Source organism: Diabrotica virgifera, chromosome 5 (assembly GCF_917563875.1).
Source record: "Diabrotica virgifera virgifera chromosome 5, PGI_DIABVI_V3a".
In the NCBI taxonomy this organism is placed as follows: domain Eukaryota; kingdom Metazoa; phylum Arthropoda; class Insecta; order Coleoptera; family Chrysomelidae; genus Diabrotica; species Diabrotica virgifera.
This window is the reverse complement of record NC_065447.1, coordinates 205,800,531-205,814,885: the sequence shown is the minus strand read 5'-3', so window position 1 is coordinate 205,814,885 and position 14,355 is coordinate 205,800,531. Positions and strand designations below refer to the sequence as shown.

Here is a 14,355-nt window from a genome sequence, read left to right as displayed (position 1 = left end):
ACAATGATATCAGTCAAATAAGAAATATTCTCATTCTCCCAGAAGTATTAGGAACGCAAAGAAAAAAACCCCAATGCATTAGCTCAACCCCTAATGGGACGGCACGTCCAGTGAAGATTAAGAAGGCATCTTCCATGGGATCTATCTGTCACCTTTTCGAACCTTAGTACTGTTCAATAGAGTAGTGTTGTCGAGTAAATAAGTTTCCCAAACCCAACCTAAGAAAAAAAAAGAAACTCTCACTCTACAGTTATGCTACAGAAATTGTTATAATTAATTTTTAAACAATTTTCTTATTTCATCATTTGTTCTCAATACACATCAAAGTTCATTCATTGGGAAGTTAAAAAGTATATATTATATTCTCTTTGAGTCTATTCAGTTAATTACACTTTTTAACCGTGTTGCTATCACCAAGCCGCGGATCCAAAATATTGTTATTTTCTCATTGAACAAAAAAATTGTTTAACCATCCAACAGTTTAATAAACTAAAAAATAAATAGTGAAAGTACATTGCACGACTACAGGGCCAACCAACGAAGTACCAGACTCTCGATCGTGCTTCTCGTACCACTTCAAGCTTTAAAGTTTATATTGTTGTTTTAGTGCGTGTGTGTTGTTGACGAAATTTTTCACTCGCGATTTTTATTTGAGGGTCTTTGGTTCAGTCCACTGTCGTTGGTCTTCTCAGCGTGTCGGTTGTTTTTTTCGTGTGAATAAATTAATTAAGGTAAGTTTATGTTCCTGATTTGAATGATTTTAAATGATTTTATAGTTATTTCGATAAATTAATATTTTAATCTGTGTTAAAAAATTATTTTGAAATTTTAATATTTTTGGGAACAGGTTTTGTGGTGCATATGAGATATTTTTACCGCTAACTTATTATTTAAAATGAAATATTCGTAAATATATAAAAAGATCTATATAAAAAATTTAATTTTTTTTATTTAAAGACATAAATTACTGTATTTTTGTCTATTTTTACCTGTTTTAATCTTTTTGCGTACATATCTCCGGGGTCCTACAGCCTCTGCCGCATCCCATATTTCTATCTCCAACTGTTTTGGTCGTTTAATTCCTCTTCAATTATGGCTCTATTTCTCATTATTCCTCTGATTCCTTGTCCCCATTCCAATGCTAGTTTTCTTCTTCTATACCATGGAACATAGTTTAAAGCCTGTTTTGGTTATCGTTTGTGTTTCATTCGCATTATATGCCTGTTCCATAAAATTTCTTTGAATTTATTGTATCTAGGGTATTGTAAAATGTTCCTGTTTTTCTTCGTATTTTTTTTTAATTGTCCATCTTCACCAGTTTTATGTTTGATATTTTCATCCACTTCCTAATATTTTCCTGAGGACTTTCCTTTCCCATACTCGTAGCATGACTTGTTCGGATTCGTTCATTGTCCATATTTCACTGGCATATAATGCGATAGCTTTTATTACTGTATTATACAGTGCTAGTCAAAAGTCCGTACCCCCCCCTCGTATCTTTTGAACGGTTATACCTATAATAGTGAAATTTGGAGTGAGGAAATAAACGGACGTAAGCTTCTTAACTAGTTATGACAGGTGACGTAATAGTGACAGATGACGTTACAGAGCCACTGTGACCGATAATTTTAAATGGGACCTTATAGCAAGTGATACCTCGTTTGAAAGGTATTTAAAATACCTATTCAGTCATACTAATTTTTTTGGGTTTAAGTTGATTTTGATTTTGGTGAATAAATTAAATAAATATAATATTGTAGTTTCGAATTTAATTAATAAAAATTCAAATGTCCGCCTATGGATTTTTTGTCAAAAAAGTTGACGTTTTTTAATTCTCTAGTAGTTTTTACGTCAACGTCAACCTGTTTGACAAGTAGTCATAGGCGGAATTTTGAATTTTTATTAATTAAATGCGAAACTACAATTTTATATTTATTTCATTTATTCATCAAAATTTGCTTAAACCCAAACAAAATTAGTATGACTGAATAGGTATTTTAAATACCTTTCATACAAGGTATCACTTGCCATAAGGTCCCATTTAAAATTATCGGTCACAGTGGCTCTGTAACGTCATCTGTCACTATGACGTCACCTGTCATAACTAGTTAAGAAGCTTACGTCAGTTTATTTTCTCCCTCCAAATTTCACTATTATAGGTATAAAACCGTTCAAAAGATACGAGGGGGGGTACGGACTTTTGACTAGCACTGTATATTCTTATCTTAACCATTAGACATGTTTTTATTTCTTAATAACTTATTTATAGCAAAGATACAGTGATTACCCGCCATAATTCTCTCTTGGATTTCTTCGCTCATGTTTGTTCTCCTGATGAATGTCGCTCTTTCTTTGGTACTGGAATCTGTCTACTAGTTTGAATTTATATATTTAGGGCCGGTTGTTCTAACGCTAATCAACAATGATCATTATCAAATAATTAATTACTGTCAATGTCAACTTTTTTTGGGTTGTTAAAAAGTCTGTGGAGTCTATAATCAATTAATATAACAATAATTATTAACATAATTAATAATAAATCTTATAATTGTAATTAATTATATTTTCAGCAACCCAAACAAAGTTGACATTGACAGTTTTGGTGCCAGTAATTAAATATTTGATAATGATCATTGTTGATTAGCGTTCGAACAACCGGCCCGTGTGTTCATTGTGTGATTATTGTCAGGTATTGTCCTTGTATAAATTCTTATTGTATACATTCCATTTATTTGGTATTTTCTTCATTTATGTATACTTACCTTTTTCTTTCTCGCTTTTACTTATAGTCTTTATAGCATTTCTTTGAATTCTTGTTTACTTCTGGCTATATGAATACTATGTCATCCTATGTCATCATCGAATGCTAAGCATTGGTGTTTTCGTCGATAATATGTCCTGCACTGTTGATTCCGGCTTCTTCTACGACAATTTCAAGAAGGATACTGAACAACAGTAACTTTTATAGAGGCGAAAATATCGAATGCACGAAAAAAATTGAAAGAAATCACATTTGCAACAATTTCAGTTCTAACTATTTTTGAATTTCTGCCGAAATGTTAAAAATGGCGAAGATATTGAGCAAAAGCGGTTCTGCTTTAAATTCAAGATGACGGATAATGCGGCAACGGAATGCAGTCGCGATTTTAAATTTACACTACCTACTATTGACCCCTTAAAGGTTAGAACAATAAAATTTGGGGTACCTCACCATTCAAGGTTAGGCCTTTTTCGCTTGAGTTGATTGAACGAGTAGAGTAACTTAATGATTCGTAAGTCATTCTCGTATGGACCAGTTGCTATGAGTATTTCTCTGCTACTTTCTCGTGTTCAACGCACCCAAAAACTTTGTGATAATTTATGATGAAAGCGTATATTTCCACGTTCATGTTTCGGACCCTTTGTATAAATATAATACACACACATACAGTATGGAGTATGGTGCAAATTAAAGGAATAAATTCAGTTTTTCGTAAACCGGCGACTTTAAGGAAAAATCCCGAATCGATTTTTATTTTTTAATTTTGATATTTTGACATATATGTCATACTAGTAACGTCATCCATCTGTGCGTGATGATGTAATCGATGATTTTTTTAAATGGGAATAGGGGTCGTGTGTTAGCTCATCTGAAAGGTCATTCAATTCTCTATTCAGTAATATGAACATTTACATAATTATTTATACAAGGTGTCCAAAAGTTTTTTGAAGTTATACTTGCTTAGGCGCGATTGAGAGTAAAATTTCATAATACTGCTCGCATGCGCACACAGACAGTATGGTGTTTAGTTGCTAAATCTTTCTAGTTAGGTATGTATAAATATATCAGTGCAAGAAAAGGTGTGAAAAGAATACATTAGTGTTTTTAGTAAATATATTTATTATAATTTTTGTGTCTTTGGATTTGTCTTCCTCAGGAGTAAGATGAGTATTATTAAAACATTTTATTGTGTATTTATTATACTTTTCACCTTGTCTGTTTGTTACCGTGAATTGTCATTAGGTACATTCGAACCGATACAGACACAGTCCTCGTAGCGTATTTGGTATAGCATTCGGCCAGAGATCGAGAGGTCTTGAGTTCGAATCCAGTGCAATCCTATACTTTTTTTTTATTTTTTTTTAAAGCGGTAAGCACAAAATTAGTTTATTGTTAAAAAAAATTAAAACAAACTGTTTAAAGTATATTTATTTTTAAGAAATCATATAATAGAAGTATAACTTCTTACGTGCGTACAAAGTACACACACACACATTCTTTTTTTTTACAAAATACTTACCTACTTTTTGAGTTATTTGCGAAAAACCGCCTGCAACGTATTTTTTTTTTGTTGAAAAATAAACATTTTCACTCGCAAATAACTCGAAAAATATTGACTTTTCGTCGAAAAAAGTATTGACTTAGTAAAAAAAGGGTATAGAAAAAAAATGCCATGCTCAGTAAGCCACTGCCCGCACTGTTGATTCCGGCTTCTTCTACGACAATTTCAAGAAGGATACTGAACAACAGTAACTTTTAGGGTCGATTTCTCATACCTGTGGTAATCTATGGTTCAGTTGAACCAGGTTCACCGGTGATCTACGGTTTTGTTGGGAATGTATTTCTCATTGCACTTTCATTTCAGCGCTCGTTCTACAGCTTTCGAGAAATGCCAATAGATGGCAAAAGGTAAAGAACTGTCGCCATTTTGAAGTACCTTTTTTATGCTGTTTTTGAATAAAGTTAAATTTAAGTATTTATAGTCAAATAGTCATTTTAATAATTATAAATAAATATTATAAAAACAAACATAATGTTCTCGTTTATCGTTAGGCTTAATATAATAAAATAGGATATATTTATATATGACAGCGTTTCGTGTTAATACAAAGCATGCGTAGTCCATGAAATCATCTGAACTGAGTTCTGAAATCTTTGAACGGCCGAATTCCACCGTTTAAGCATCGTTCAAGTTTAAACTGCCATCGGTTGAACGTGCGAATTGAGAAAGACGATTTTGACTTTAAACTGACGTTTACTAGAAGTGCAGGTTAAACTGGAGTTAAACTCGATATGAGAAATTGGCCCTTATAGAGGCGAAAATATGGAATGCACGAAATAAATTGTAAGAAATCACATTTGCAACAATTTCAGTTCTTACTATTTTTGAATTTCTGCCGAAAAGTTAAAAATGGCGAAGATATTGAGCAAAACGGTTCTGCTTTTCAAGATGGCGGATAATGCGGCAACGGAATGCAGTCGCGATTTTAAATTTACACTACCATTGACCCCTTAAAGGTTAGAACAATAAAATTTGGGGTACCTCATCATTCAAGGTTAGGCCTTTTTTCGCATGAGTTGATTGAACGAGTAGAGTAACTTAATGATTCGTAAGTCATTCTCGTATGGACCAGTCCCTAAGTCCCTATGAGTATTTCTGCTACTTTCTGGTGTTCAACGCAGCCAAAAACTTTGTGATAATTAATGAAGCACGCGTATATTTCCACATTCATGTTTCGGACCGATTGTATGAATATAATACATACATACATAGATAATAAAAAATATAGTCTCTCGAGTAGTCAACTTTTTTTCGAAGCTGAGTTAAGGGTCATCGACTTGATGTTCGCCTTTCTTGCTTGTATGTACACACAACCAAACTTACATGGAATCACCATGTATTTCAAAGCAACATTTATTTATTTTGAAAAAGCTTGTTATTGTTGCGAAGAATAAAAGCTTTTATTGAAAATAAACAAATCGATAAGACAATCAGATAGTACAGCTCGGTACGGTATAGGTAGGGTTACCATAATTTATTAAGGCCAAATCCGGACAGGGGTAGTCCAAGGGGTTGTAGAAAATGTAAAATGTGAATTTGACTGTGTTGCTACCTCTACATTGTACCTACATATATGCGAAATGCTTAGTTTGTACTGGACCCAGGGATAGGATGTTCTTCATCTGTTCTTCTTTCGTACTTTTCAGAAGACATAATTTTTCTTAAAAGTGGCTTGCCATTTTGTATTTTGTCATGGAATTCGGAAGATGACATTACAGAATTTGCTTTAATGTTGAGAAGCTCCTTTATAACAGGCAGAGATAATTTTACTCTTTCAGCCGTCCATATAGGTACCAGGAGCCGAAGTACCAGGCAGACAAAAGATGAATAATTCTCCTATTTTAAAAATATTCGTAAAGGAAACGTTGCTTTTAGAAAATGCTTCAAATATTTCTTGCCATTTGTCATAACTGTTTGGGGTTTCTTCTTTGGGTATTTAGGTTTCAGCTTTTTTAGAACTTGGAGAAGTGACGAGCGCTCATCAAATAATTCATCCACATCGACAGAATTCGGTACAACGCTGACTATAGTTAAAGCGCTCTCTTCCATCTCTTTCCAAGTAGGATCACCTTGTAGCATTAACCATTTGATTTAGCGCAGAATGAAATTTCCCACCGTTGGGACAAGTGTTTTCCATTTTTTTTAGAAAAGAAAAAAATCCGGACATTTCTCATATCCGGACGCCAATCCGGACATGTCTTTCAAATCCGGACTGTCCGGACGAAATCCGGACGTATGGTAACCCTAGGTATAGGTTATTTGCTTGAGTTGCAAATTGAACGAAAATAAATAAACTAACTTTTGCGTTAAAAAACGAAAATATGCCTCATGTGGGGTTTAGAACCTACAATGGGGAAATATATTGGTCTTGTGGAGAAAGTAATGTTCTCAGAGGGACATAGCTGTAGAGCAGCGGTGCTCAAAGGGTCGATCACGATCGACCGGTCGATCGCCAAAGTTTTTGAAGTCGATCGCGGAGCTGCAAGCAGTTCATAGCAAGTTTGAAAGACGCTTCGCTGATTTTAAAAAACTGACAGATATCGTAACATTCATGTCTAATCCATTTTCCTGTGAATACTTGGGACAAATATGTCACTGAAATATCCATTACTTTCAATACGGAGATCATTTCCGTCCAAAATGAGATACTGAAAATAATTTCGGATATTTACCTTAAGTCCAGAGCGACCAATACGACATTTTGATCTTTTATATCGTCTGACAAATATTCATCTTTGAGGCAAGTATATCTGCAGCTCACAGCATTCTTTGCATCAACGTACTTGTGTGAGTCTGCATTTTCCTAAATATAGGTAGTAAAATTAAAGTATCATAATCGGCTGACCAGTAGAAGGTACAGTCAAGGCCAGCAAAATTAAATGAAGTATAGCCCACTCCTCAACACAAATAGTTGCATATGCAGATGATATAGTTCTTATGGGAAGAGACAAGGAAAGATTAAAAGAAGCAGTAGCAATCCCGGGAAAGCAAGCACGGAAAAGATGTCTAGAAATTAACGAAGGAAAAACAAAATATCTACTCTGCTCAAGAAGAGAAGATAACAGGATGAGATAAATCAAAATAGAAAACTACACTTTTGAAAGAATTCAACAATTCAAATATTTGAGAGTAGTAGTAAATGGCCAAAATAAGAGAAGTGAAGAAGTAACGGAGCGAATACTAGCAGGCAACAAAACATACTAGAGATATCGTAGGCTAATGAAGGACAAGAACTTATCCAGAAATACAAAACTGAAAATATACAGAGTTGCAATCAGACCAGTAGTTACGTACGCAGCTGAGACAATGTGCCTCACGGAAACAGATGAAGAAAAATTGAGAATATTCGAAAGGAAAATCCTCAGGCGGATTATGGACCCGATAAGAATGGACAACGGAGAAATGAGAAGAAGAATGAACCATGAACTAAGAGACATAATGAAGGAAGAAGATATAGTTAGATTTATTAATGAGATGAAGAGAATGAGATGGCTGGGACACATACAGAGAAGAAAAAACGACCTACTGATTAAGAAGATTACCAGATGGAAACCAGAAACTGAAAGACCAAGGGGAAAACCCAGAGAGAGATGGGAGGACCAGGTCATGAGAGATATCAAAATTCTGGAAGTGAGAAACTGGAAGGAACTATGCATATATCAAAATGAATGGAAGAAAATTGTAACGAAAGCCAAGTCATACAACAAACTTTGACAACACACAAGTGGAATGCGGAGTGATTCACCGCAGTAAGCGACTCAAGCGCTGGTTTCCTCGAAAGCGGCACCGACAAACTGCGACCGTAGCACTGCGATGAATTACGTCAGATTACGGTGAAAAATTCAAGGTTCTTCACTGCGGCAATGGAATGTGCAAACTCAGCAAGCGGTGGTTTCCAACGCATCCTTGGAAACCACCGCTATTATTTTGCATGGTACAGTTTTTTATGACGTCATTCATTGCAGTGTTACGGTCTCAGTTTGTCGGCACCGCTTTCGAGGAAACCAGCGCTTCAGTGAGCTCTTAGTAAGAGAGGCAAACATTCCATCCAGAATAAAAAGCCCTGATGATGAATCGGCTGACCAACATCTCTCATCATGCTTACATTTGGTCCTCGGTAATTACGTACCATCATATGAAAAAAAATTGTGGAGGATATGCAGTGCCATGCATCAACATTCAAATAAAATTAAACTGAAAAACATGACTTTAATTATAACTGTCTGTAGTTACAACTTTTCATCAAACTGAAACGTGCAATAAGGCTTTTTTCTACAACCACTATTCAAAATGTACTTTTCTGCACAGTTTTATGTTAAGAAACTTGACATTTTCTCACACAAATATGATATATGACATTAGTGTGCAGAAAAGTGACGTTTCTGTGCCGGAAAGTTCTTTTCTGCACAGTACCATTATATTCCACAAAAATAGTATATTGTGCAACAAGTGTAGAAAGGTACTAATTTCTCACGAGTTTGAAAAGTTGCGGTACGAGCGCAAGCGAGTGCCGCAATTCAAACGAGTGAGAAATTACCTTTCTGCACGTGTTTCACACTATACTTTTTCTACAAGCACAGTTTTTCCTAAAAAAAAATCACAATTTCCAAACGACGATTAAGTACCTATGTGATAAATTTTAAACTGTATTTAATTAATACCTACTAATCAATTTAAATTCCTTATACCTAAATAAATTGCACAGAAATCAGTTAAAAAATTAATGCACTGCCTTAATTTGTTTAAATTTAAACAATTATTACACATTATTGACATTATATTTATGCAGTCACGGATTTACACAAAACCTACTTCATTCGACGTCTCTTGCACAGGTTGCTAAATCCTTATTGGTTATTTGATAATTATAAAATGTTTAATAAGAATAAAATTGTAAAATAAAACAGTTGTAACATCCATAATTTAGTTTCTATGCTATAGTTAAATATAATAATTGTCTTATAGGTTATATATTTGTCTAAAGTTTAACCACGGATGTAAACAAAATATAACGTTACTCAGAATGCGGTAGTCCACGGATGTAAACAGAATATAACGTTACTCAGAATGAGGTAGTCAACTGTGCAGAAAAGAACTTTGCGGCACAGAAACGTCACTTTGCGGCACAGAAACGTCACTTTTCTGCACACTAATGTCAAATATCTTATACTGTGAGAAAATATCAAGTTTGCTAACATAAAACCGTGCAGAAAAATGCACTTTGAATAGTGGTTGTAGAAAAATATAATTATACATGTTTTGATGAAATTGTTTTATTTGAGATATTAGATTTGATAGTACTTTTCAAAAAAGAACCGATTTAACTACATCTCATGTCCGAGAAATCTGGAAAATTCGCTAATTTAACACATTATTTTTGAACTTTAAATTTAGTATTCTACAAATGACTACCTCATTCTGAGTTACTTTATATCTTCTGTTTACATCTGTGGTTAAAGTGTAAACACATATACAGGGTGTTTCATTGGGAAACGAAAATACTTTAATTGTGAATAGAGGTCACAGAGTCGGTTCTAGGTATACTACAGTTTTTGTTCTACCGACTTCTATAACCGAGTTACAGGGTGTTTTATTGATTTTGCCAATTTCTTTCCTAAGCCATAACTTTAGAACAACCCTGTATATTTTTTTGTTATTTGGTACACATGTGTCTCATCCAAAACTCAAACGACCGACATACTAATCACAAGAAAAATCCAGGTCCGGATTAGCAAAAAATTATAAAGTAAATAGGACCTTAAAACAACACCCTGTATATTAAAATTCTCAAAATCTGTTTGAATATTTGAAAAGGACACAAAAACCAAGTCTAATCGTTTGCTTCAATTTTACAGCCAGACAATTTTATGACTTTAATTTTGAAATTATATTGAATTTTTTAAGAACTCTGACATTAAAAAGCAGGTATTATTAACTTTTAATTATAAATTATTAAATCTATTGAATAAATACTCATTTTAAAATTAATCAGTACTTATTTACCACATTGGAATGACCCAATTATTAATCACAAAAAAAATCCAGGTCCGGATTAACAAAAAAACATAAAGTAATTGTGATCTTGAAACAACACCCTGTATATTGAAATTTTCAAAATTTGTTTGCACATTTGAAAAGACCACAAAAATCTGAGTTTATCGGTTTACTTTAATTTTTTGTGAATGAAATTTAATGACTTTAATTTTAAAGTTAAATATATTGATACTTTTAAGAACACTGAAATTAAAAGCAGATTTTTAAAGCACTTTTAACAATCAATTATTAAAGTTATTAAATAAATACCCATTTTAAAAATAATCAATACTTATTTACGACATTCGAACGACCCACTTACAAACCACAACAAAAATCCAGGTCCGGATTAACAAAACAATATAAAGTAATTCATTGTAACCTTGAAACAACACCCTGTATATTGAAATTTTCAAAATCCGTTTGCAAAGAGGTATGAAAAGAGCCCAAAAAACTAAGTTTAATCGTTCGCTTCAATTTTTTGGCCAGACTATTTAATGAATGTAATTTTGAAATTATGTCGAAATTTTTAAGAACTTCTGGGAACTCATAATAAAAATTTCGATATAATTTCAAAAGTAATGTCATTAAATTGTCTACACAAAAAATTAATGCGGGACATTAAACTTAGTTTTTCGTGCTCTCTTCAGGTGTGCAAACGTATTTTAAAAATTTCAATATACAGTGTGTTCTTTCAAGGTCACAATTACTTTGTATTTTGTTGTTAATACAGACCTGGGTTTTTTTTGTGATTAGTAAGTGAGTCCTTCTAACGCAGTGAATAATAACTGTTTATTTTTAAAATTAGTATTTATTCATTAACTTGAATGATTTATTATTAAAAGTGCTTTAAAAACCTGCTTATTAATTTCAGGGTTCTTAAAAATTTGAATATATTTAATTTCAAAATTAAAGTTAATAAAGTTACACAAAAAATTAAAGTGAACCGATAAACTCAGATTTTTGTGATCTTTTCAAATGTGCAAAGAAATTTTGAAAATGTCAATATACAGGGTGTTGTTTCAAGGTCATAATTACTTTATGTTTTTTTGTTAATCCGGACCTAGAATTTTCTTGTGATTAATAATTGGGTCTTTCCAATGTAGTAAATAAGTATTGATTCATTTTAGAATTAGTATTTATTCAATAACTTTAATAATTTATAATTATAAGTTAATAATACCTGCTTTTTAATGTTGAGTTCTTAAAAAATTCAATATAATTATAAAATTAAAGTCAAAAAATTGTCTGGCCGAAAAATTAAAGCGAACGATTAGACTTAGTTTTTGTGCCCTTTTCAAATATGTAAACAGATTTTTAAAATTTCAATATACAGGGTGTTGTTTTAAGGTCACAATTGCTTTATAATTTTTTGTTAATCCGGCCCTGGATTTTTCTTGTGATTAGTATGTCGGTCGTTTGGGTTTTGAATGAGACATATGTATACCGAATATTAAAAAAATATACAGGGTGTTTCTAAAGTTATGGCTTTGGAAAGAAATGAGCAAAATCGATAAAACACCCTGTAACTCGGATATAAAAGTCGGTAGGGCAAAAAACTTAGTATACCTAGAACCGCCTCTGTGACCTCTATTCACCATTAAAATATTTCCGTTTCCCCATGAAACACCCCGTATAACCTGTAAGACAGTGTTATTATACTTAATTATAGAAAAAAAATTAAATTATGAATGTTAACTGTTTTATTTTACAATTTTATTCTTAATCAACATTTTATAATTATCAATAATTAACCAATAACGATTTAGAAACCTCAGCAAGATACGTCGAATGAAGTAGGTCTGATGGAAATCCGTGACTGCATAAATATAACGTCAAATGTGACATTATTTTGTAATAATTTATTTAATAGTTATTTATGATATAAGTGTTGAACACGTTTAAGGCACGCATGTGAAAGTTTGCAGAATGAGCGATAGCGAGTTCTGCAATTCACATGAGTGCCTTAAAAATGTACTTTTTACTTTTAAAAATTGCATTTTTAACACGGTTGTAGAAAAAATAGTTTAAATTCAAACAAATTAAGGCAGTGCATTAATTTTCTAACTGATTTCTGTGTAATTTGTTTAGATACAAGAAATTTAAATTGATTAGTATTAATCAATTACAGTTTAAAATTTATAATTTATTATTATAATAAATCTTCGTTTGGTAATTGTGATTTATATTTGTAGCAAACTTTGTGGTTGTAGAAAAAGTATAGTGTGTAACAAGTGCAGAAAGGTAATTTCTCACTCGTTTGAATTGCGGCACTCGCTTGCGCTCGTACCGCAACTTTTCAAACTCGTGAGAAATTAGTATCTTTCTGCACTTGTTGCATAATATACTATTATTTTCAAAATTGTTTTTTTTACTGGCAGTCGATCGCTGGACGCTTGCAGTTTATGTGGTAGATCCCACGCAGTGTAAGTCTGAGCACCACTGCTGTAGAGCTATGCGTAACACAGGGCGTTCTGTCCAAAACCTATGCTAGGTAACAGGAACTAGGAAAGCTTAAAAATAAAGCAAGGGAAAGTCGCCAAAAAGTAATAGCGGCTCCCCATGGTCGTTTAATTGTCCAATCAGCTGGAAAACACCCAACCATTTCTCACCGGCATAAGAAGAAGAGTTCGTGCCAAGAAGTATACAGCAGGAGACTTTTCAAGCGGCCCGGTGATTTTATAGAAAAGCGGCCTCCCATCCTCATTTTATCTTCTATTTTCAGGATGTTTTATTCGTTATTTAAAAAAACAAAAATATAAATTATTTTTTAATCAAACATAAAACTTTGATTTCAACGATCCATTTTAATTTGCTATATTTTTTCAATTAAGGCCCAGTCTTTTCACCTCCGAATAACTAATTATCGGGAAGTTTATCTGGCAGATTACATGTAAATCTGTCCAATAAACTTCCTGATAACTAGTTATACGGAGGTGAAAAGACCGGACCTAAGAATAATAATCTTACAAATAATAAATGACATGTATGACAATATTGTATGCAGTAAGGCACAAACCGTAATTTCGTGAATAAATATAATATGGATTTGATGTAATTAAGATAAAAGAAAAATAAAATTTTGAGAATTTTTCAATTAGGTATTAAGTTGAATTTTAGAAAATCAACTACACAAGAGAGTACAAATACAAGTACAGAGCAAATTCTTTAATTTAACAATATTTAAAATGTTAACACACCGCAATAATTTAAATATTTTTTTGAAATTATTTTATAAAATTATTACTTAACTATCGATCAATAATTTTGGCCTTAAAGTAGATTTTTGAGCAAATTCGTCAATTATTGCACTATTTTTAAGCTCATACACAGCTTCTTTTTCTATAGCCATTAATATAAAAGTGATCTTGTGTTAAATTACTTCTTAACCGATTTTTTATGTATTTCAATGTTAAAAAGCTTTTTTCGCAAGATACTCGTGTCTCTGAAAGAGTTAATATTTATTTAGAGTCTTTATATATTATATGATAGTATTTAAATTTGGATAAGCACACTGATATAAGTTGTACTTATGCAAAACAGCGTAACAGCAAGCTATACGATCTTTACACATTTTAGTACCACACGGAGGTAAAGTTTTCACGATATCACCATTGTCATTTGTTACTTCATGTTCATTATCACTTAGATTAATAATATCATCCTTCATATTTTCTGTAGACTGAGCATATTCATCATATTACATATAGGTTATACTGCAGACTGAGCATATTCATCATTAACTCGATCTTCTATAATCTCAGTATTTTGCGAAATCCTATTTTTAATACAATCCTATTTTTAATACAAAATCCAATTTAATACAATACTTATATCATCATAAAACAATTTGATTTGTCTTGATCAAATCGTTTTTCAATACATACTTCCAATAATTCGGTCAAAAATGTGCAAGACGTTTTTCCATTTTTTATTCTGTAGAGTACACACGTGTTTGAAGGAAATTGGAACCATAAAAATATACTTATGTATGTATGAA

General features: G+C 32.4%; 1 protein-coding gene across 1 annotated transcript in view; it reads left to right on the top strand.

The window, feature by feature from the left end:
• Window positions 1-535: 535 nt before the first annotated feature.
• The window catches only part of LOC126884563 (clavesin-1-like), a 157,347-nt gene continuing 143,527 nt past the window's right edge, over window positions 536-14,355 (top strand). The window contains exon 1 of the mRNA XM_050650523.1: window positions 536-731. The gene's annotated coding sequence lies outside the window, so the exon portion shown is untranslated. The remainder of the gene's footprint in view (window positions 732-14,355) is intronic.